Below are 25,285 nucleotides of genomic sequence, written 5' to 3'. Positions count from 1 at the left end.
AATTTCACAGTTCTCTTTTTGTTACGGATATTTTTCAAAATAAATTTTTTGTATATTAATTTTTCCCTGAAATTTAAACAGAGGGCTATGTTTTTTGTTTGCCAAGCATCTACTCCTACATATTTACCCTTGACTTCTTAATTAGTTCCCAGCATCTATTATGTAGGAGTTATATTTTACGTAAAGAATACAGAGCAAAAGAAGCAGCCCATTCACCACGATTTGGCCTGGTATGCTGGCCAACATCCAGGGGCTCTGAATGTCCTTCTCTCATCTTCTTTTTGTATTTAAGAGATTGCCTTATTTGCCTTCCTAAGTGCCTCTAAATAATTTAATAAAAAAAAAAAAATTGTGGGAACAAAATTTGGCCTGTTCCTCAAATGTGACAAGTTTCTTTGTTCTGTTGTTGTTTATTGTTCTTATCACCTGTCTAGGGATTTTCATGCAAGAAAATATCACATTATTTCTTCTCTGTATCTTAGCCCATTTGCAATGCCAATTTTCTCTGTGATTTTGTACTTAGCTTTCTTATTAATCATGAAATGCAATTGTGGAAGAAGTCTCAAGTAGCTGAGCATGATGCTTCTGGCAGTGAGAAGCTCATGGGCATACTGGTACACAAGCCAGATACCACACAGTCAATTTACTGAATCCAAAGAAAAGATTAACTTTCTTTAAACAATAATGAGAAGTATCACTTGTGTGGGAGGTACAGACTTCCAGAGGCCAGATTAAAGTAATGTATTTTTTAACATAAAATTTCCATGGTTATATACAGAGAAAAAAGGAAGGCTAAAGATTGGACTTGTAAATAATGAAAGAGAAACCTCTTTATTAACTGTTGCAAGATTCTTTTCTTTTTTTTTTTAAGATTTTATTTATGTATTAGAGAGAGAGAAAGCATGAGTGAGGGAGGGAGCATGGGCAGAGAGAGAAACAGACTCCTACCAAGCAGGGACCCCAATGTGGAGCTGATCCCAAAACCCTGGGATCATGTCCTGAGCCAAGGCAGATGATTAACCAACAGAGCCATGCAGGTGTCCCAAGATTCTTTTATAATATTGTGATTTTTATAAAACTAAGTTCAAAGGATAATAGTGTTATATTATATTTTTACTATTTATTTAAGTCATTTTATTTTAATTAGTCATGATTTGCTTATAACTTCAGACCAGGGATAAGCAAACTTTTTCCACTAAAGGCCAAGTCATCTTATTTTAATTAGTCATGTTTTGCTTATATTTCAGACCAGGGATAAGCAAACTTTTTCTACTAAAGGCCAGAGATGAAATATTATTTTGGCTTTGCCAACTATCCAGACTTTGCGGCAACTAATCAACTTTGCCATGATAAGACTAAAGCAGCCATGGACAATATGTAAGTGAATGTTACTGTGTTCCAATAAAACTTTACACAAATAGATGGTGGGTCAAATTTAGCCTATATTCAGTTTAGTGATGCTTGATACAAAATAAAAAAAATAATTAAGGTATTAATACAGAAAAGAAGGAATTTACTTCTTTCATCAATAAATATTTACAGAGTACTTACTGTATGTCACACACAGGGCTAAGTATTAGGGATCAATGACGAACATGACAGTGTTTGCCTCCACCCTCAGAAAACTACAGATAGAGAAGAGATGAACAAGTAAACCAAATTAAAATACAGAATGTGATAAATCCTATATGCATGTAAATATGGGCTGTTAAAGAACACTTAGGAGGAAAAGCCATAATAGCCACATATAAATATCTTTCTAGTTTCTAAAGACTTCCGAGAAGAGAAGTAGTGCATGGTTTTCTAAAATCCTTTCTGGGATTTTAAAATCTTCTGGGAAAGATGGCAGAGTAAGAAGATCCTAAGCTCACATTATCCCACAGAGGCAACTAGATGACACACACATTAGTGTAAATAACCCAGAAAATGACCCAAAGACTGGAAGAACATACTGTCCACAGCTAAATGTAAAGAAGAGGCTACACTGAAGAGGGTAGAAGGGTGGAAATGCAGTCCACAGCTCAATGGACCCACTCAGATTGTCCCAGGAGGGAGGAACACCATAGGCACAGAAAGGGGAAAGAAACAGACCCTCCCACCAAGATCCCTAAACATGGAGAATTTGCACAGGGAATACAAATCTCCATAAATATTGGCTTTGAAAACCAGAGGGGCTTAATTTCACAGGTTCTACAGTCAGCGAGGTTTAAATTTGGAACTTTAAAAATTAGAGGTTTGGTTCTGGGAAAGCTGGAGAGCAATAGGAAATTGAGTACCCAACCTTAAAGAGACAGCACAACAAAGAGCCCTTTGGAGATATACCATAGAAACACCAGTTTGAAAATGCATGGGGTGTATGGGAAGGAGATTTATTTACTAATCTCAAAGTATGCACTGGAGGGCAGGGGTCTTTAAGAGATTTCACTAGGAACAAAGGAGCTGGCAGGTGCCATTTCCCTCTCCTGCTTCCCAACCTAGACACACAGACAGCTGCAGCAACGAACACAGCACCTACACTCTCTAACTTGCTAAAAGAATTCCTACCCCTGCATTCTCCTGTGGAAATGCTCCCTCCAGCCAAGCCTCCACCCCAGGTCTCCTCCAACAGAAGAGCCCTGTAAACCCTATTAATACTATGTGCCCCACCCATGGTGTTCTCCTGCAACCTGCCCCCTCCAATATACCCATGGCTAAAATCCACCCAAATGGGTGCCAGGAACCTAGCAGTGTGCAAACAGCCACAACAGGGGGCAGGACCATTCCAAAGTGATGCCTGCCCCAGGGAGATGTAAATATAACTACACACACCAGCCCAACAGTGGGCTGGAGGCAGATATTCGATCTAACTGCTAACCTCCCCACCAATCAACAAAAGCTTCTCATGGGACAACAGATGGAAAGGGCCCTGCCCTTTGCTGCTACTGCATCTCTGGCAAATGCCTAGTCTGACTAAATTCAGTCCCAGTGTGGCTCCAGACTGGTCCACCAACAATAGCAGCGACCAAAATCTTGCCACTACAGGCAAGAAGAACCACTGCAGATGACTGGACTAAAGGCAAAAGTGGCTCAAACACAAGAGGCCATATGGAACACATAGGAAATACCCCTGAAGCGACAAGGTAAAAAGGGGACACTGTAAGGCAGGGCACTACAGGACCTCTTCTTCATGAGGCCATTACTTTCAAGTGCAGGTGATGTAGCTGTCTTTCTTGACACACAGAAACAGACATAGAGTTAGACAAAATGAAGAGACGGAGGAATATATTCCAACTGTAGAACAGGAAAAATCATAGCAAGAGACCTAAACAAAATGGAAATAAGTAATATGCCTGATAGAAAATTTAAAGTAATCATCATAAAGATAGTCACTGGACTTGAGAAAAGAGTAGAGGACATCAGTGAGACAAAGAGATGGAAAACAAGCAAAAGAACAAGACATGAAGACCTGAATAACTGAAATTAAAAATTCCTTAGAGGGAATAAATAGACTAGAAGAAGGAGAAGAATGACTCAGTGACCTGGAAGACAGAGTTATGGACAACAATCAAGCTGAAAAGATGAGAGAAAAAGTAATAATAAAAAATGAGACTAGACTTGGAAAACTAATCAACACCATCAAGCATCATAACATTTGCATTATAGGGATCTCAGAAGGAGAAGAGAGAGAGAAATAGGGGAAGAAAACTTATTTGAAGAAGTAAGCCCAAAACTTCCCAAACCCAGGGAAGGAAACAAAAATCCAGATTCAAGAGGCACAAAGAAAATCAAGCCAAAAAGCAACTCAAGGGGGTCCATGTCAAGATGCATAGTACTTAAAATGGCAAAAAGCAGTGATGAAGAATTTCAAAAGCACCAAGAAAAGAACAGTTACATACAAGGGGGAACCCCCCCCAATAAGGCTATCAGCTAATTTTTTAGCAGAAATTTGTAGGCCAGGAGAAAGTGGCATGATATATTCAAAGTGCTGTGAGAACAAAAACCTGAAATCAAGAATATTCTATCTATCAAGGTTATCATTAAGAATAAAAGGAGAGATAAAGAGTTTCACAGATAAACAAAAGCTAAAGAAATTCATGACCACCAAACCAGCCCTACAAGAAATGTTAAAGGTGGCTCTTTGAGTAGAAAGAAAAGATCATAAGTTGGAGAAAGAAAAGTAGGAAGCACAAAAGAAGTAAAATTAAGTATATGCATAAATATCAGTCAAAGGATTCACAAAGTAAAAGACAGTAAATTTTAACAGCATTAATCAAAAATGTGGGCAGAGGATAAAGAATCACTTTATTTTTTTTTTTTTTAAAGATTTTATTTATTTATTTGACAGACAGATCACAAGTAGGCAGAGAGGCAGGCAGAGAGAGAGGAAGGGAAGCAGGCTCCCTGCTGAGCAGAGAGCCCGATGCGGGACTCAATCCCAGGACCCTGAGATCATGACCCGAGCCGAAGGCAGCGGCTTAACCCACTGAGCCACCCAGGCGCCCAAAGAATCACTTTAAACATAAGTGAACATCAACTTAATATACACTGCTATATGCATAAGATGCTAGATAAAAGCCTAATGGTAACCATAAATAAAAACCAGTATTAGAAATGCAAAAAATAAAGAGAGAGGAATCCAAGTATACCCCTAAAGAAGGCCAGCAATCTGTGATAGAAGAGAGCAAGAGAAGAAAGGAACAGAGAACTACAAAAACAACCATAAAACAAGTAACAAAATGGCAGTAAGTACATACTTATCATTACTTTGAATGTAAATGGACTAAATGTGCTAAACAAAAGATGTAGCGTGATGGAATGGACATATAGGTGAGACCCATCTATATACTGCCTACAAGAGACTTATTTCAGACCTAAGGACACATGCAGGTTGAAAGTGAAGGGATAGAAAAGCATTTAACATGCAAATGGAAGAGAAAAGAAAGCTGGGGGTAGTAATACTTACATGGAACAAAGTAGACTTTAAAACAAAGACTACAACAAGAGACAGAGAAGGGTACTCTATAATTAAAAAGGGAACACTCCAACAAGAAGACTGTAAATATTTATGCACCCAACATGGAAGCACACAAAGACATAAAGCAGCTAAGGACAAACATAAAGGAAATAATCAATAGTAATACAATAATAGTAGGGGGCTTAATACCTCACCTACATCAGTGAATAGATCATCCAAACAGAAAATCAAGAAGGAAACAGTGGCTTTGAATGACACATTGAAGCATATGGATTTAGCAGATAAACTAAGAACTTTGCATCCTGAAACAGCAGAATACACATTCTTTTTAAGTGCACAATGAACATTCTCCAGAATAGATCACATATTAGGCCTTCAACCAAGTCTCAACAAATTAAAAAAGATTGAAGCCATACATGCATCTTTTCTGACAACTGTGCTATGAAACTAGAAATCAACCACAGGAGAAATCTGGATAGAACACAAACACATAGAAGTTAAACATCAATCTACTAAACAATAAATGGGTCAACCAAGAAATCAAAGAGGAAATCAAGAAATACATGGAGACAAATGAAAATGAAAATGAAAACATCATGGTCCAAAATCTTTAGGATATAGCAAAAGCTGTTCTAGGAGAGACCTTTATACCAATACAGGCTTATATCAAAAAGCAAGACAAATTTCAAACAAACAATCTAACCTTACATCAAAAGGAGCTAGAAAAAGAACAAATAAAACCACAAACCAGTAGAAGGAAGGGAATACTAAAGATGAAAGCAGAAATAAACAAAATAGGCATTAAAGAAAACAACAGAATAGATCCATAAAATCAGGAATTGTTTCTTTGAAAAGATCAATAAAATTAATAAACCTTTAGGCAGTCTCATTAAAAAAAAAGTGAGAGATTCATATATATAAAATCAGAATCAAAAGAGGAGAAATAACCCCTGATACCATAGAAATACAAAGGATTATATGACAATATTATGAAAAATTATATGTTAACAAATTGGAAAATCTGGAAGAAATGGGTAAATTCCTAGATACATATAATCTCCTAAAACGGAATTAGTAGAAGTAAAATTTGAACAGAGGAATTACCAGCAATAAGATTCAATAAGTCATCTAAAACTCCCAACAGAAGTCCAGGACAAGACCTTCACAAGTGAATGCTACCAAATATTGAGTCAATAACTTTTCCTCAAACTTTTCCAAAAAATAGAATAGAAAGGAAAACTTTCAAATTCATTCTATGAGGCCAGAATTACCCTGGTACCAAAAACCAGATAAAGACATAAGAAAGAGAACTATAGGCCAATATTTCCGATAAACACAGATGCAAAAATCCTCAGAAATTTGCAAATTAAATATTAAATATTAAATTAAAAATTAAATATTAAATTACATGAAAAAGTCATTCACCACAATCAAGTGAGATTTATTCTTGGGATATAAGGGTGGTTCAATATCCACAAGTCAATCAAAATGATACATCACATGTATAAGAGAAAGGATAAAAACCACAGATCCTTTCATTAGATGCAAAAAAAGCATTTGACAAAGTACAACACTTGTTCATGATAAAAACTCTCAACAAATTAGGTTTAAAGGGAACATACCTTAACATAATGAAGTCTATATATATAGAATACCCATAGCTAACATCATAGCCAATGGTGAAAAACTGAAGAGTTTTCCCCCCAAGATCAGGAACAAGATCAGAATGTCCACTCTCACCAATTTTATTCAAGATAGTACTGGAAGTCTTAACCACAGCAATCAAACAAGAAAAAAAATTTGAAAACATCCAAATTGGTAAGGAAGAAGTACAACTTTCACTATTTGCAGATGACATGATACTATATATAGAAAATCCTAAAGACCCCACCAAAAGAGTACTTATAAATGAATTTTGTAAGGTCATAGGATAAAAAAAATCAATGTACTGAAATCTGTTATATTTCTATACAGTTACGATGAAGTACCAGAAAGAGAAATTAAAAAGGAAACAATCCCATTTACAGTTGTACAAAAAAGAATAAAATCCCTAGGTAAACTTAACAAAGAAGATGAAAGGTTTGCGCTATGAAAACTATATAGGTTGAATTAAAAAATATTCCACTTAAACAAATGCAGAGATAGTCCCTGCTTATGGATTGGAAGAATAGTTATTGTTAAAATGTCCATACTACCCAAAGCAATGGGCAGATTTAGTGCAATTCCTATCACAGTAACAACAGCATTTTTCACAGACTAGAATAAAAAAATCCTAAAATTTATCTGAACCACAAAAGTCCCTGATTAGCCAAGGTAATCCTGAAAAAGAACAAAACTGGAGGTATCACAACCCTAGATTCAAGTTACACTACAAATGTGTAGTAATCAAAACAATATGGGACTGGCATAAAAATAAACACATAGATCAACAGAACAGAATAGAGAACCCAGAAATAAACCCACAATAATATGGTCAATTAGATTTCCACCAAAGAGGCAAGGAGAAAAGAATATGCAATGGGACAAGACAGTCTCCTCAACAAACGGTGCTTGGGAAATTAGACAGCTACATGCAAAATAATGAAACTGGACTACTTTCTTACTCCATATGCAAAAATAAATTCGAAGTGAATTAAGGACCTAAATGTGAGACCTGACAACATAACAATCCTAGGAAAGAGCACAGGCAGTAATTTCTCTGACATTGGCCATAACAATATTTTTCTAGATATGTCTTCTGACATATTCCCACTGACATGGGAAACCAAAGCAAATATTAACTATTGGAACTACATCAAAATAAAAAACTTTTACACAATAAAGGAAAGAGTCCACACAACCATAAGATAGCCTGCTGAATGGGAGAAGATATTTGCAAATGACATATCTGATAATGAGTTAGTATCCAAAATAGATAAAGAATTTATACTCAACACCAAAATCCCAAAGAATCCAATTTAAAAACAGGTAGATGTTATGAACAGACATTTCTCCAAAGAAGATATACAAATAGCCAACAGACACATGAAAAGATGCTCAACATCACTCATCATCAGGGAAACAGAATTACCATATGATCTAGTAACTCCATTGCTGGGTATTTAACCCAAAGAATACAAACACTCAAATTTGAGAAGGTATATGCACCTCTGTGTTGTTTGCAGTATTATTTACAATAGTCAAATTATGGCAGCAACCCAAGTGTCCATCTATAGATGAATGGGTAAAGATGTTTATATATATATATATATATATGTATATATATATATATATGTATATATATTCATGCAATATATGCATACATACACACACACACAATGGAAATTTACTCACCTATAAAAAGGAATGAAATCTTGCGATTTGCAATGGCATGGATGGAGCTAGAGAGTATTATGCTAAGCGAAATAAGTCAATAAGTCAGTGAGAGAAAGACAAATACCATATGATTTCATTCATATGTGGAATTTAAGAAACAAAATAAACAAAGGGAAGAAAAAAAGAAAGAGAGACAAAAAAAACAAGAAAGAGACTCTTTTTAACTATAGAGAACAAACTGATGGTTACTAGAGGGGGGGGGGGCGGTGAGATCCTGCTGAGAAGGGAGCCTAATTTAGGGCTCAGTTCCAGGGCCCTGAGATCATGACCTGAGCCTATGGCAGCCACTTAACCAACTGAACCACCCAGGTGCCTCCACCAAAACAGACTTTTTTTTTTTTTAATTTTATTTATTTATTTGACAGAGAGAGGTAGGCAGAGAGAGAGGAGGAAGCAGGCTCCCTACTGAGCAGAGAGCCCGATGCGTGGCTCGATGCCGGGGCTCGATCCCAGGACCCTGAGATCATGACCTGAGCCAAAGGCAGAGGTTTTAACCCACTGAGCCACCTGGGTGCCCCACAAAACAGACTCTTAAGTATAGAGAACAAATTGATGGTTTGTCCCAGAGAGGACATGGGTGGGAGAATGAGTGAAACAGGTGATTCATCCATGCCATTGCAAATGGTAAGATTTCATTCCTTTTTATGGCTGAGTAAAATTCCATTGTGTGTGTATGTATGCATATATTGCATTGATATATATATACATATATATTTTATATATATAAAATTCAAAAACATTTTATTTTTTTATTTTCTTCCTTTTTTTTCTGAGTTGCAAAAATATTTTAATCAGAATCTCTAAAGTTCATGTAGTGTCTCTAAGTTATATGCTTTCTTGCCAGGCAGGTATTCTTGTAACACTCATTGTACTAATTAAAATTGTATGGACTATTATCCTTTTTTTCAAAATCCTAATCTATATTTAGGTAAATGATTTCTAACTAAAAATACTCAATGCACCACGTAGATAATTATTAATCTAAATCTGCCATTGTAAAATATCTCCTTGAAAACAAGTGAAAAATAGATTTCTTGAAATGTCTGGATATGTCTTGAAATGTCTGGAGAGTCCTACTGTTTGAAGCTACTAAGCATTCTTGCAGGGCCTGAGAAGAGGATTATCTTGCAGGTTTAAAAACATTAATTATAGGGAATGGAATTTAACCAGTGCAGAAAAAGTAGGGTAAACGGTAAGAGAATGTAAGAAGAAATATCTGTACAGTCACAAAACCCTCTTTGGTTTGTACAATTAAGTTTTAAATAACTCTTCAGAACACGTCTTCAGTGTGGAACAACTTAGTGACAAGACTGAAATCAAATCCATTCTTCCCTCAAGTGTCATGGAGCTAACATTTAGCTGAGGATACATTTTTTGGCATAGTTTTGTTTGTAGCGCTGAATTTGTGAGTTTTCTGCTGAGATCTACACCATGGAATTATTTTGTGGGACAGGGGAAAAGAACAGAGAGGCCTATGCTCATGTCTAACTTTCATGTCCCAAGTATCCCTAAAAGCGATTCATTTAGAAATGGGATATTTAAATAAAAAGTAAAAAAATTATCAAATTAAAACATTTTTAGTAATGGTTCATAAACCTAATGGCTATAATAGTGAGGTTGAAATTAATAAGCTGAGAGAAAAAAAAAGAAGGTGTAGCAGCGTGAACTCTGTTGTGGACCTTGCCAGGGATGGGTAGAGGACATCTTTCAAGGCAAAATCTTCTCAATGAGAGGCTTGGATCTACCTGCTTAGATAACAGACTTTGAAACCTGTCAAACACAGAAAGTGGTAAGGCCAGAAGATTTTCTTTTTACATGACAGAGATTTCTCCTGAATCTATAAAACTTAACTTCTCAGAGACATTCTATAAAAACTTCCCCTAGTTTATTTTCCTAGAACATTGGCCCTCTGGTAATTTCAACAGCTCTGGTAAATATTGACTGAATATATAAGTGTCTGTGTGTGTGTGTGCGTGTGTGTGTGTGTGCGTAGGTGTTTTATACATATAATTATAATAAAAATTTTAATAAGCAAAGATTAAAACTTGCCCCTCCATGTTCATTGGCTATCTAAAACTTTCATAATATTCAATAATGTTTATCAATGCAGCAAAATCCATAATATATTAAAAAAGAATCCTAAAGTCTAAAATTTGATAAATATTTTTAAAATAAAATGGTCTAAACATCCCATCCGGTCATTGAGACTCCTCCAATATCTCCATAAAGCAAAGTATAGGTATAAATAGGTATATAAATATAATTCTTTAATTTTTAAATTAAGTATTATAAAAAAGATAAATAGGATAAGTATCAAGTTATCAAGATGTTGTGTAACTTAGGATATTTTAAATTTCTTCTTTATGCCTTTTATGTTAAATTTGAAATAAGAATATCAAATACGGGGGGCCTGGGTGGCTCAGTGGGTTAAGCCGCTGCCTTCGGCTCAGGTCATGATCTCAGGGTCCTGGGATGGAGTCCCACATCTTGCTCTCCGCTCGGCCGGGAGCCTGTTTCCTCCTCTCTCTCTCTCTCTCTGCCTGCCTCTCTATCTACTTGTGATCTCTGTCTGTCAAATAAATAAATAAAATCTTTAAAAAAAAAAGAATATCAAATGTAAAAAGTGAGAAACAGGAAAAAAAACCCTTCTTTTGTATTTTTCTATAACTTTGTCACCGTAGCCCAAAAATCTAAACTTTGGCTTACTTAAATCCAATCCTCTTTTACATTGCCCTCCTTTATATACGTGAATTAATCTCTCATTTGCCACCGGAGTTCTTTCCTTTTATTAGATAAATAGGATCTCTCTCTTGGTCTCTACACTGAGTGTATGAAGATGAAGATTATACATTCTCTTCAGTATGTTGGGAGTTGCGAGTACTCCACATTTCATTTGGGTCTTGGTCTTCCTGAATTTATCTCTACAGTTTTATGTTTTCTTTTGTAATCCATGGCTATATGCCCTTTTCCATATCATCTGAAAATATTTTCCTTAAATCAAAGCCCAGCAAATCTAGTCTTTCATATGAAATAATTTCATGTCTCACATGTTAGTCATTTGCACTTAAATTCTGTCATTTTGTTTCCTAAGATATGGCCTTAGAAATTAACACCTAGTTGTAGTGGAATAAATATGGATTTAGGTTAGTAAAACTGAAAAATGCAAAGTTAATTGGTGGAGAATTAGTCTCCAGTGAGGGGAAGGTGGACTGTATCAAGAACTGATGGCAAATTCAGGGAAATTAGATGAAGTGATTCAAATCTTATGGAGAGAGGTAGAGCTAGAGACTGAGAGAGGAACGGCAACAGTCATGTGTGTATGTCAGCTCTCCATTCTGTACACTTTACACCTCTCCTGGGTCCCAGCTGCCCCTTTCCAACATGCATTCTACTTTGTTCAGTATAAAGATCTTTCTTGAAATACATGGAGTGTATTTTTCATTTTGTCATCCATCATCTTTATATAAGTTGTTTTTTTTCCCTTTGACTATTTGTTCCAAATAAAAAATTTTAAAGCACAATTAGGGATTTAGGTTTGACTACACTACCTGAATACTTCGTTAGTCAGCCAATACTTAGTGTATGCTTATTCTGCATGAGGTACTACTTCAGGCAAAAGTGGACTCACATTTCGGACCTTAAAACTTATAAAACGGGTGGTGATAGTGAGTTTTTTTTAAAGAACAAGAATATCCAAACAGGTGAGAAAGAATATTTATTTAGAATAAGAAGATAATAAAAATATAAAATTTTAAATTCTGAAAAATATTACAAAATTCAGAAAAAAACATGATATTTCAATAAGGTAACAGACTAAAATCTGTAAATACTTTTTTCCTATACATTTCTTGCTGTGGGTACTTTAATTATTTTTTAAATGGCAGTGATTTTCTAAAACAATATAGAAAGAATAGAAAAAAAATCTTATTTTTCCTCTAACACGTTTGGTTCAAATTTGTTTTAACTGTTATTGATTGTTAAAATATATAAAACAAAACTTTAGACATATTTGTCTTAAGAAATATTATTATAGTTTTATGATACAAATACAGGCATTCTGAAAAAATTCATTCCATCTGATTTTTAGTATTAAAAATTTTATGCATATCTACATCTTTGTAGTTTCATTAGGTTCAGGTCATCCTTCTCTGGTAGTATGTCCTAAGATACAAGAGATAGGCACAAGAGAAGTTTTTTTAGAGTTTGCATTTTAAGGGGAAAAAAAGAGAATACCCAAAGAAACAACTTGAAAACCTAAAGCTGTGATTTTATCTTTCTCATGAGTAGTCTCAAAGTCTGGTTTGAGGCCATTTGGGGGTTGCCAAGAGATTCTTTTAGGGGATCCATGAGGTCAGATCTATTTCTTTACTAACACAGTACTTTTGTACTGTGTGCACTAATGATGGGAAGGAATGATGAGCAAAACTTTTGTTTCTTTAAAACGAATCAAAATTACCCAACTGTGCTAGTAGTCATCATGCACTCATAGTATAAAGACCAAAAAAAAAAAAAGAGAGAGAAGGGCGCCTGGCTATCTGAGTCAGTAGAGCCTGTGACTCTCAGTCTTGGGGTTGTGAGTTTGAGTCCCATGTTCAGGGTAGAGTTTACTAAAATAAAATAAGATAAATTAAAATAAAATTAAATTAAAAAATAAAATAAGACAAAGTTGATTTCACAAGTTGGTTTCACTTAAGAATGTCCTCAATGAAGCAGTAAAAATTAACATAATTAAAACTCAACCCAAGTATGTATACAAAAATGTACACATTTTTAATGATCCATGTGATGAAAAGTATACAAAAAGTGATACTGTTGCATCTTTAGGAACATGTTTTTCTTGGCGGGAGAATGATCACTTGTACATAAGTTTCAGTTGCAAGTTAAACTAACCCCATTTTTCATAAACACCATTTTTACTTTAAAGAGCAATGGAAAAACTAAGGTTATTGACTTGGGTATTTAGAATACATGAAAAAGTGAGCATATTACTTGAAGAAGACAATGCAGAATTTGTTGCCAATAATAAAATTCAAGGTGTCAGGCAAAAACCTGAAATTTCCCAATTCTTGAGACTTTTCTGATGAGACTGGAAGTGATATTAATTATTGTAATTAATATGTCACAGGTTTTTTTATTGACCAATACATAACACAGCAAAATCATCCAAGGATGAAAGATCCATTCAAAGTGCAACAGCGACTAATTAAATGTAATATAACAGAAGATGTAAAGTTCATTGATATTGTTTCAGATTCCACATTGCAATTAACCTTTAAGATATTACCACTTGTCAAGTTTTGTTGTAGTACCAAGAAAATATATTCACAATTATCTGAAAAATGCTATTAAAATACTCTTCCCTTTTTAAACTATATATCTGTGTAAAACCCAATTTTCTTCAAATATTTCAAAACAACATATTGCAAGGTATATACAAGGATACGATTATCTTCTATTAAGCCAGACTTCTAAAAAATGCAATGAAATGCTCCGTCATTAGCCTTCATCGTGTTTTGAAACTATAGTTATTTTTCATAAAAGTAACTTACTTATGTTGATATGTAATGGTTTATTATTTTTATTATTTTTATTTTTTCCTAAATATGTTATTTATTTGAGAGAGTTAGAGAGAACATAAGTGTGGTGGGGGGGAGACAGAGGTAGAAGGGGAAGCATACTCCCCACTGAGCAGGGGGTTCAATCCCAGGACCCCAAGATCATGACCTGAGCTGAAGGGAGCTGCTTAACTGACTGAATCACCTAGGTGCCCTTATTATTTTTATTTTTAAATTCATAAACAAACACAAATTTTTCAGTTTAATTTTAATTTTAATATGTTAAATACCAGTAACTACAATGCACATAACCAAAAGCTCTTTGGAGTTCTCAGCAATTTTTAGGAGTATGAAGAACTTTTGAGATAAAAAGGTTGAGAACCAATAATTTATATCTATCCTTTTTGTGCCCCTAATTTTTTTAAACCTTTGTATGTGTTCTAAAACCGAGCTTATCAAAAAAATAGCCTCCTACCTCTCCTTGATTATTTTCATAGAATATCAATTCTAGTCCTCTATTATTAAGCTCATATTGATATTACCTGTTTCTATTGTCACGTATATATATTTTTTCTCAGGATGATGATGATCTATGTTTTCTCTCATTAGGGTCCTCCTTTTTCTTGTCCCTGAACTTCTTGAACTCAGCCTTGCTAAAGCTCATGTATATGTGTCTGACCATTATTTATTCCATATGATCTTTTTCTACTGTGCCATCAGGAATTTGAAGTGGTGCACTGGAGAGCTTAAAACACTGGTGGCCCTTTTCTCTGTTTTCTTTTATTCTATAATATTTTCCTGTTTGCATTCTTTTCCATTTTTTCTATGCATATCCTGGGATGCAAACAAGAATGGGAAGAAGCTGGGTCACAAAAGCATTGTTTCTTAAATTCTTGGAAGATTTCAACACTGGAAAAAATTTTAATTGGAATTCCACTTCAGTCAATGATTTGATTTTAGGGAGAAAAGAAACAATGAAAAGAATGACATGGAGAGAATAGTAAAAGTTGGGGCAAGGGCAAAGAAAGGAATCTATGCAAATAATTACATGAAAATACCCAGTCTAAGAATAATTACTGAGGTTAAGATCAATTTTTAAGTCAGAATTCATCTTCTTGGCCCTGGAGGCTCTAGCAATCATCTATAGTTGAAGACTACTCATATGTTAGAAGAGAAATCTATTTCCTAGTATTTAACTCCAATGGGTCAATACACAGTGTTTTCAGTGATTTAGTCCAAGGCACAGAATTAATTGTGTGGCTTTCTTTTTCATACCTCTGAGTAAAAATCAAAAGCATGTTGTTATATGATGATTCTATGAAAGTGTTTTTATAGAGATAGACAACAATAAAGATTAAGGACCTAATTTTCAGGGAAAGACAGGAAAATCTAACAGTTTCTATTCTCCTAGAGGACTGGTTCATAACTCTTCTATAATAACAAGAACTCTCTATTGAGCATTTAGTATGTCCTTGGCCCTGGGCTGGCATTTAATACAAATCATCTCCATTCTGTTTGCAAGATAATTATTATAGGCCTCATGTAAGAACAAGAAAACTTAGAGAAGTTACTTGATGAAGGTTTATTTGACCATGATGCTCACCTATTTTCATTAAATTAACCTGTTCTGGGAGGTTCTTCATTTCTAAGGAATGTTTAGATCATAAAAATTGCAGGGCTCTCATTGGAAAGTTCAGGGTTCTACCAATGCTAAAATGTATTGCCTCCAGTCTCTGGTTGCCTGAAACAGTGCCAAGCTCACAAGACTAATTTGTGGGGTTATTAAAGATATCTAACCTAACCTACAAACCTTGTAGGTTCAAGCCTACATTTTGATGGACCCAGAATCTGTATTTTTATAAACAGCCCGGATTTATATAGCTGAGTCAAGTTTAAGAACCACTGCATTAGAATTTACCTTTTGAACATTTTTTTCCAGTTGGACATTTAATCAGAGTAGAATAGTAAATATTTTGAGTATAAGTTAAAACAAATGCCTGAAGTTTAGCTATTTTGTTTAATACACTGAAAGGAGAAATCGTATCTCATAAATCAGCTAAGGAAATGTCCCAATTCATATTTTATTATTTAAGAGAAAAATTCTGTCTGTAAAGACAGAGGTAAGTTATAAAAACAAACAAATCTAGCAGGCAAGGCTAAAACATTACTCAATAAACAACTATGGATCCACTCCAGAGTCTGAATGATGATTTGGTTAAAGCTTCAAACTTTAACACCTCAGAAAAAGGAAGAAATGGCCTTGAGTTGGAGAATGTTTTTGGTTGGAGTTCACCAGGGTCCTTCTCACAATAAGAGAACCTGATCCAAGACTGCCTTGTACTTGATGGTGAGTCAATCTGCCTTCTGATCAACCCATAAATGTGTCTCCAAACTGACTTGATGATTGGAATTGGTGATTTAAGTTTTGTTCATCAGATAACGATGAGTACAAAATGACCACTGTTGTCCTTACAAGGGTAAGAATAAGAATATGTTCTTTTTTGTTATCATTTGCCCAACAGAGTGACCTGCTTTTGAAAGCTCTATTGCAATAGGATAGTTAAGACTATTTGCCTTATTTTTGGTGTAAAGTATTATAATCATATCACCCAACCAAGAATATTTGGTATCCAAACATTTTATGCATATAAAATACATAGATATATGACTCTAAAAATGGAAGAAAATGGAAATTCTGAAGACCAAGACTTCCCACAATCTCAGAGGTATGAACTTATGACTACTTAAGGAAAATCAAGAGAAAAAAAACAGACTTGAATCAGCTTATTCATTGGTCCTTTGTGATAATTCCTTCTATGTGTCTTTCACACCTAAAAGTTCCTACTCAAAACCTTTTAAAAAATAGTTCTGAATAAAATTAAATACCTGATTTATGTATGGGAACTCTTGGATGAAAATTACTATTATAATTTTCAGAAGTCCAAATCATGAGATATCATATTACTAATCTAAAATATTTCACATTTAAAGAGAATTCTACATATGGCATAAAAAACCAAACAAAACAAACATAACTTTATTAGTTTTCTAGGGCTGCCACAAAAAATAGCACAAACTTGGTGGCTTAAACAACAGAAATTTATTTTTGCATAGTTCTGAGGGCTAGAAGCTAAAATTCAAGGTGCCAGCAGGATTGATTCCTTCTGAGAGTTGTGGTGAAGGATATTTTCTAGCCTCTCTCCTCGGCCATAGATGGCCCCATCTGTGTCTCTTCATATTCCCTTTCCTAAATATAATGTCACTTTCTGTGTCTGATTTTCCCTTTTTATAACGAAACCTTCTAAGGGCACATCCTAATGATATCATTTTAACTTGATTACTTCTGTAAAGACTGTATTTCCAAATAAAGTCACATTTTGAGGTACCCATGATTAGGACTACAACATATTTTTTGGATGAGTACCTATAACAATAATGAACAGAAATTTTAAAAATACCTTTAAATTTTGTCACAAAATGAAACAAGTAACAGAGAGGGATTATTCTTATTCTCTTCCCAGGATCCATTACACTTACGGTGCTCAATGAAAGGTAGATACTAACAGTAATGATTGATCTATTGAAAGATGTTACATACACAGGGAGCAGTATATTTGGGCACCAGAGGTTTTAATAGCTAAATACACCCATTTAATGAAAACAAACAGGACATATTCTTTAAAATAAGCATACTCTTCAAAACATATTCTTCAAAACATATTAAAAAAAAATTTGTTGAAGGACTCAATTTTAAGCACAGGGCTTTCATTGTGTCCTCTCTATATCATTTCATTGCAATGTTGAAAATATCAGAGATTTATATTCTCCCACAGACTTCCTCAAAGGAAATGTAGAGGGAAAATCTCTACCAGGGGTATGTGATCAAGATGCAAGTACTGACTGATATATTAACTAGTCTAATTATGGAAATCATTTTGTAATATATACAAATATGAAATCATCACATTGTACATCTTAAATTTACACAATGCTATATGCCAATGATATATCCATTATTGTGGCAATAGGAAGATACAAGTCCTGGCTTGGATTATGTCTAACGCATAGCACACTGCGGTTCTGGGTCTTACACACCTAGATACAAAGTAACCAACAGGCAGCAGCCTCCAGTGGATTCAGTGGTGAGCTGAATGGTTTCACTAGCCCCCTATTTCTTCCATCTGCCCTTTCTCTCCTCCTTACTCCTTCAAGTGTTCTATCACATGAGCCACTCTCTTTTGGCCACATGGAAACAAGTGTCACTGCAGTTCCATTGCTTCCACCAACCAAAGGCTCTGGGAATATCAGGGCTCCATTCTTATTATACATTTTTTAAATAAAAATAACACAACACAAAAAGTGAACCCTACTGTAAATGATGGACTTTGGTTAATAATAATAATAATAAATATAATAATAATAATGTTATTATTATTATTCTTAAAAATCACTATTGACTATCAATTTTTTTTAAGATTTTATTTATTTATTTGAGAGAGAGCACAAGTGGAAGGGATGGGTAGAGGGAGAAGCAGATTCCCCACTGAGCAGGGAGCCTGTTGTAGGGCTTGATCCCAGGACTCAGGTCCTGATTTCATGACCTGAGCTGAAGCCAGAGGCTTAACTGATTGAGCCACCCAGGCGCCCCCACTGGGCTACCATTTTCAACAGATGTACCACACTAATGCAAGATGTTAAGAATAGGAGAAACTGGGGGAGGAGGCCATATGAAAACTCTCTGTACTCTCTGCTCAGTAAAACTGCTTAAGAAATAAAGTCTAATAATTTTTAAAAATAACACTAAAGAAAATTATACTCAGTGTCAAAACTGTATGAACTGCTTCAAGGTCTCTGAAAATATTCTGAATTCCAGAGCCCAGTTTCATCCTTTGCTCTTCCCACCACTGGTTTTCCAATTAATCAAGAAATAAATAATAAATTAGAGGAACACTTCAGATTTCTGCTATAGTTTTGGTTTTTAATATTTATCTCAACAAAGAAGTGTCTGTTTGCAGCATAGCTTTTGTAATGGATAAGACATTCCATTATGAAAAGGAGAGGATAAGACATTCCATTATGAAAAGTATTATGAAAATACTTAAAGAAATTTCTTGAGGTAGTTGTCAGAGGCAGTTTGTTTGCAATCTAATAAGAAGCATATGACAAGTAATTATTTTAAATAACTGGAATTGAGCCAGGCAAGTGATGGAGACTTTTATTATTTCTTTACTCCAAACTCCTAAGCATACACGAACTATACAGTATGATTATCTGGCTCTTACTGCACACATTTTAGGTCTCTTTCCTCCTTCCCTCTCTCACCACCTTTGTTTTCTCTGTACTTTCTCCCCAGTGACCCGATATTTAATGAAGAATGTCTAGAAATACTCCCAGCTGTGGGTTTCAGATGTCATATTGTATTGGTTCAGATCCAGATAAGGCAATGCTTTGACTCACAGTTGTGGGAATGGTAACTATTGGTAACACAGAATTCGAACTGCTTTAAATTGTTTTCTTTGACTTTCATACTTCTCTGTTCTCCTGAAGAGAACTAAACATCCAACCAACTGCTAATATCAACAATGGCAACAAAAATGACAATATTTATGTAACATAAACTTGGAAATTGACTCATTTGGTAAGACATTGCTTTGTTCACTAGCGTCATTTATTTTTACTTTGTGCTAAAAGATTTCTTGATAGATCTTTTGAGATCTATCTTTTCATTTATAAAACTCCTAGAGATCTCGATAGATCTCGATAGATCGTGGAGGCTTGAAATAGCAAATTCTCCCTTCTGTTTACTTTACACCAATTTGGTATCTAGGATAGCAAAGTACTTCTTATTTACACATTTTAATGAAAAGATATTTATTTGAAAAGGTTCTAACCTTGGAAATACATGTAGCTTGCATGTATCCCTTGCCTCATGGTAAGTAAGGCATAACTCTCTTGAATCTAGGTAGTATCTTAACCACACAAACACACAAACACACACACATCCTGCTAAGAAAGTGAAGGAAATTGTGTAACACAGATCACCACTCAATTGTAAATTCATATACATCAATTGTATGTTCCTAGAGCCAGAATGAAACCAAATTTAGATGGAAGACCCTAGGGCATTTTGTTGAATAGCCACAAATTCAGACCTTTAGTTTTCAATTTCTACTATTTTTTTTTCCTGATCTATCTCCTAAGCACACGTCGTTAAGTCTTTATACAGGGTTGAAATGTCAATTTGTGAATTCTCCCAGAATTCTTTAAAAGTGATGTAGTGAAACCTTTGGGAGTCACTTAAAGATCCAACAACCTTTGCATACTTGTGGCAGATGCATAGGTAATGCTTCAGTAGGGGACAGTCCTCCAGATATAGGACAACCACACAGAGGAAAATTGCCACGAAAGACTTGGCAAGGTTTGGATCTCACTTTTGTTCTCCTGCAGTCCATAATTACCATGCCTGGAGAATCATTTATAAAATTCCCATGTGTGAAGTCTCTGGGTGATTAATGAGTCTCAGGCTGTTCCTGAGCACCCAGAGATTTATCATTCCTGGAGTCATGTTACCAAGAATGAATATCAGCCAGTGTTCAAAGTCAGAGTGCAGCATCCTCCACGTGGTCAGAGAAACTTCTGGATCTCTGGCTGCCATCATCTTTTCACTTTTTATCACAGACTAATCATACATTCTCTTTTTTCCTTCCTTTATGTTGAAAGAAGAATGTACTCCATGGAATAAAAAAAATAAATAAATAACACTTCAACTCCAGATTATGCTCTCTCCCTCCTCTTTGCTCCTGTTTTCATTTTGCTTCCACTTCCACTTCATTTTTATATCTAGAATTACCATTCTTTGTAATTACTTCCTCCCTTAATTCTTTCTGTACACTTCTGCCCAGACAGTCTTGCCTATATTTCCTTCGGATTTTGAATCCTTTCTCTGTTCAATAATCTCTCTTAATTTTTCAGATCTCTTTCCATTCCTTTATTTCCATCATTCTCCCATTCTTTCCTCTCTACATTCTTTTGCTTACTTGCTTTTTCACTCTGTTTTGTCTATCCCCTCTGTTTTATATTTCCAAAGAAAATCCCATGATCTGTAGCAATTGACAGTGATTCTGGAGATTTTGGAAAGAATTCACAATGTTTTAAAATAATTCCTCTTCTTTGACAGGTAACCCAAATGGGGTACTCAATTTAGTTTGTAAGTCCAGGGAATTGGCATATATGTTTTCCTGAATAAATTTACATAATGAATGTAAGAGGTCTCATAAATTTATGATGATATGAAATAAATATTAACTGTATGAATTATGGGAAAGCTATGAAGCAAAATCTACATATTCAGTGAGGAGGAGAATATGCTTGAATATGGAGAAAACCATCCCAGAATTCTAAATATCTGCCTGATCCAGGAGTAGGAACAGGTTTCAAGTGAGTGCAATATAAAGAACCCTATTCTTGCCCCTTTGTTTCATCAATGGAATAGCAATGAACTATGTGTGTGTATTTTCAGGGATGAGGTAAGGGTGCAGAGGTTTTCAGTGTGTAATTCTTCTAAGACTATGTTCTATAACTAAAACTAACTGCTTGAAATTGAATGTTTACCATTTTAGTGCACATTTATGCACAAAGAGTAACTCGCACTTTCTCTTAGTACCGAGCCTTTATTTAGATGAAAAGTTGATACTTTATGCGAGATTGAAGGGTGTTCTATGCAAGAATGCTGGTGGAAATGCTTAACCATCCTTCTACTACCAATACTCAAACACTGACACCAAATGCACTTAGCTTGTTCAGCAGCTCAAAAACCCAGCTCCTTGGAAGGCAATTTAGCAACCATGTCCCATGCAGAGTCACATCACCTGCACATCCTCAGGCCTAAGTAGATTTCCTAACTCTTACTTAAAGCCATATCCAGGACTCTTTCTGAAACTTTAGCAAATAGCAATTTCTCCCTACGGTGGTCAGAATAATGGCCCTTCAAAGATGTCCACACCCTAAATTCCAGAATTGTGAATATGTTATATTACATGGAAAACAGAACTTACATAGTAGAGGGAATTAAGGTTGCTAATCAGCTTATTTTCAAATAGGAGATTATCCTCGCTTATCTATTATGCCCAGTGTAATCACAGAGTCCTTAAAAGTAGAAGAGGGAGATAGAAGAGGAGGTAAAAATGATGTGATGCCATGTGAGGTTGGCCATTGCTGAGTGCTGTAGGTTGAACTGTGTCACCCCCTCCCAAATATGCTGAAGTCCTAACAGGATGTACCTCAGAATATGATCTTATTTGGAAATAGAGTTTTTAAAATGGTAATCAAAATAGAACAGGGTCATTCGTGTGGGCCCTAATGTGAAATGACTGATGTCTTTTTAAAAAGAGGATATTTGGACATAGAAACACATGCACAAAGGAAAGACCGTGTGAAGGGACAGGGAGAAGGTGCACCATGTGGAAGATGGAGTATTAAAGTCGTATATGCAAGCCAAGAAATACCAAAAATTGCCAACAAACCATCAGAAGCCAGAGAGGAGCAAAGAACTGATTCTCCCTCACAGACCTCAGCAGGAATCAACCCTGCCAACACCTTGGTGTCAGACTTCTAGTCTCCAGAACCATAAGACAATAAATTGCTGTTATTGTGATCCACCCATATTGTGGTACTTCGCCAAGGCAGCTCCAGGAAGCTAAAACACTGGCTTTCAAGAAGAAAGGGATCCGAGAGCTAATCAATGTGAGCAGCCTAGAGGAGCTGGAAAAGAAAAGGAAATGGAGGAATCTAGAGTCTGCAAAAGGGAATAAAGGCCTGCTGACACCTTGATTTTAGCTTTGTGTATGGACTCCCAAAATATGTATGTTAAAGTTCTAACCCATGGTGTGACTGTGTTTGGAGATAGGGGTCTGTGGGTGGGTGATAAAGGTTAAGTGAGTTCATAAGGGTGGAATCATAGGGCTGGTACCTTCATAAGAGAGTGCTCTCTTGCCACACCATGTGAGGACACAGAGAGAAGGCAGCCTACCGTAAGTCAGGAAGAGAGCTCTCACCAGAAATCAAATTGTCTAGAACCTTGATCTTTGGTTTTTCAGCTTCCTGAACTGTGAGAAAATAAATTCCTATTGTTTAAGCCACAGAGTCTGTGGTATTTTGTTATGGCAGCCTAGCTGACAAAGACACAGAGTGAAACCTATATTGAACTACTGACCTCCAGAGCTATACTGTAAAAATGTGTCTTGTTTATAAGCAATAAATTGTAGTAACTGTAGATTGACACAATGACAGCTATTGGTTAGCTTATCTTTAAATGATCTTAGCTTCAAACACATTGTAATGAGAACGTCCATATAGACATTAGAAATACAGTAAAAGGAGTGAGAGCCAGGGATTACAAACAGCACTGCACAATCATTATTACCTTCATTTCACAAGTTAAGATTTTACTTAAAAAAAAAAAAACCTTTTAAAAGACAGCAGTTATGAAATAATTCTTGTTACTAAAAAACCTGTTGATTTGTAACTTAAAATTCAATGAACATGATATTTCAGGAAGAAAAGTCAAATCATATGATAAATGATGGCTATTTGTGGAACATTTCACACCTATAATTTTTTCTGAAGGCTATAAAGTCTTTCTTGCTGCCCATGAAGCATGCATAAAGCATAGAATAAGCATTTTTAAGAAGACCAAGGTAGAAAATACACCTTGACAGACACTGGGGAAAATTTAACACAAATAATCAAAGATCTAAAAGGATGTGAACTAAAGTAACATTTTATCATAATCAATAGTTTTAGAGTATCCAGTAAACCCAAAGCTATATACTCATGGGATTCAACAATTTGTAGACTCAGTAAGTTTTAGATTAAATATCCTCAGATTTCTTCCAATTCTGCCATGTAATAACCAAGTAGCTTTTAGTAAATATTTAATTTTTTCTTTTTGAATACTGACATCTTTAAACTTTGTAAATCAAATAATTTAACTCTTCATTTCTGTTTTTTTTTTTTTTAAGATTTTATTTATTTGACAGATAGAGATCACAAGTAGGCAGAGAGGCAGGCAGAGAGAGAGAGGAGGAAACAGGCTCTCCGCGGAGCAGAGAGCCGGATGTGGGGCTCAATCCCAGGACCCTGAGACCATGACCTGAGCCGAAGGCAGAGGCTTAACCCACTGAGCCACCCAGGCGCCCCTTCATTTCTGTTTTTTAACATCGTTAAGCTTCTATTTATGTAAAAGAATTTTACATAATTTATTTATGCTATTTAGTTCATCTGTGTAAAGTATTCAGCACCATGTTAACACAGAAAGAGCTCTTTATATCTTAGCTATCATTACTATATCCTGAGCAGGTTGTGTCAATTAGCTTTTGCTGAATAATAAATAATCACAAAATATATTAGCTTAAAATAATTTCTGTTTATTCAGCTTAGGATTCTGTAGGCCTCTGGGTGGCTATTTTATCTGTGTCAGTTCAGCTGATTGTGCTGGGCTAGTGACCATAGTCAGCAGGAAGACTGATGGGGCTCGATGACCTAGGATTGCTTCAATCTCATGTCTGACTTGCTGTGGGCTAGAGCAAGGGGGATAACTAAACCAGTTGTTCATCATCTAGCAGGTGAGCCTAGGTTTTATCATATTGTAGTCAAACACAGAGTTCCTAAGAGTAGCAAGAGAAATCATTGTATATGAGTTTTTCAAACCTTTAAAGGCATCATGCTTGCTAATGTGCCATTGACCAAATCAATGCCAGCCTAAAGTCAGTATGGGTGAGTACTACTAAAGGTCATGGATGGGGAGCTGTATTTTGTGGCCATTTTTCCAATCAATCACAAATGTGAGACCTATATATACATATATATTACTCAGCATCCCCTTTGAGATGTCTCATATGCATCCTAACAATATGTAATATTTAAAGCTTACCTTGCTCACTTTCTAGGGTTTTATAATACCAATCAAAACTACTCTGCTATGACTTACTCATGCTACACTACTAAAGCTCATCTGTGACTGTCCCTTTTCCTTTCTATAATATCCAGTCAGTAACCAATTTCTCTGGATTTTATCCTCTGCAGATTTTTAAATCATCACATTCTCTCTCCATCCCCACAATTATCACCCAAATTCATGCCACCATCATCTTTTGCCTGGAGATGTAACTTTCCAATTGTAATAGCTATTGAAATAGACTCTGCATCTCTTCTATTCAATCTGTCTCTCATAGTATAGATATATTCTCTATAAAATGCAAATATAATTAAGTCACATCATTGATGAAAAACCTTCACTGAGCAATACTGGGGATCTGAACAATGCAGAACTTGAGCAGAGAAAATAGAAACAAGGAGACTAATTTTTCAAGAATGTAGGTAGTGATAAAACTTGGGAAGTGTA

This window comes from Enhydra lutris, unplaced genomic scaffold, assembly GCF_002288905.1.
Source record: "Enhydra lutris kenyoni isolate GAN:26980312 unplaced genomic scaffold, ASM228890v2 scaffoldscaffold15, whole genome shotgun sequence".
Lineage (NCBI taxonomy): Eukaryota > Metazoa > Chordata > Mammalia > Carnivora > Mustelidae > Enhydra > Enhydra lutris.
Note: the sequence above shows the minus strand (reverse complement) of the source record.